We start from the raw sequence: 1468 nt of genomic DNA, 5'->3' as shown, positions 1-1468 counted from the left end.
GTTGCTTTCAGTCATTGTGTTTATCACATGATGGGGGAAATGTCTTTCTGTAGGTTGCATATATGTGTTGCTCTGATTGGTTGATAAATAAAGCCATCTGGCCTATGGCAAGGCAGCTTAGAGGCAGGTAGGAAATTCAAAGAGAGAAACAAGAGGAAGGCGGGAGAGACACCAGCGAGCTGCCCAAAGAGCAACATGTAATGGGACGCAGGTAAAGCCATGGAACATGTGGAGATACATAGATTAATAGTTATGGGCTAATTTAAGATGTAAGAGCTAGCTAGCAAAAGGTGTGAGCCATGGCCATGCAGTTATAATTAATATAAGCCTCTGTGTGTTTACTTGGGGGACGCGAGTGGGAGAGATTTGGCAAGTGGCAGGCCGGGACACAGGAAATCTTCCTACTACAATCACAGCCATAGAAAGCTGATTAGGACAGGGTGTGTTCCCGGGAATTGAACCTGGGACCTTGCATTTTCTAGGCAAGTGCTCACACAGCCCTTCTGGATTCTCAGACTTTCCACTAGGTCTTCAGAATAGCTTGTGTTAAGGTATAATGTGTAAAAGCAGATTTTAAATATTTTTATATATATATATATATATATATATATATATATATATATATATATATATATATATATATATATTAGTAGTACTGTCAAATTGGCTTCCAGGAAGCTTGTTTCAGTTATGAGAACTGGAACATTTAAGCCCCAGCTCAAAAGATTCAGAGAATGCCTCTAAGTGGTGAGAAGTCACTGTCTTTGCAGAGATCAGAAGGCAGCTGGCCAGAACCAAGCTCCCGGTGTTCTTCTGTTCCAAGTCCACCTTCCAGATCTGCAGTTAGTGTCAGTGCCTGGTAGAATTTACAAGTGGCCCTTCAAACCCATGACTTGGACTTAATCCCTGAATTCATATGTTAATGGTATTTAGAGTCAGGGTCTTAGAGCAATAATAAGGATTAGATGAGGTCACAGGGGTTGGCACTAGTGGCTTTATGAGAGAAAGAGGCCCGTGCTAACACAATCATCCTGTCTCACCGTAGAATGTCCTCTGAATGGTACAATGCATCAAGGCCCTCACTTGCAGTAGTTGCTAAACCGGGCTCTGGGCCTCCCAGCCTCCAAACAAACTTCTACTCTTTATAAACTTCCTGGTCCCAGGCATTTTGTTATGGCACCAGAAAATGAAAAAAAGTATCCTCTCCCACGTATTCATCTGGGGTTTCACAGGATGTAACTTCTCAATCATAATCTAAATGTCACAAACTTACATCTGTAAGACTTGCCCTTTCTCTCTGCTTCAAACCCACAAAGGCACCTGCCCCATTGTCCTCTCCCATCTCTAGACCCAGGAAAGGTTACAAAAACCTATAGATTTGTATCCTGAATTAGTGTTGGCTTCTCTTCAGTGGTACCACCCAGACCCGCGTGCTCACAGTTTGCGGTTACTGGTTTTGCTAAGACGA

The sequence above is a fragment of the Peromyscus californicus genome, unplaced genomic scaffold, assembly GCF_007827085.1.
Source record: "Peromyscus californicus insignis strain IS unplaced genomic scaffold, ASM782708v3 Scaffold_6__1_contigs__length_162567912, whole genome shotgun sequence".
Classification (NCBI taxonomy): Eukaryota; Metazoa; Chordata; class Mammalia; order Rodentia; family Cricetidae; genus Peromyscus; species Peromyscus californicus.
Note: the sequence above shows the minus strand (reverse complement) of the source record.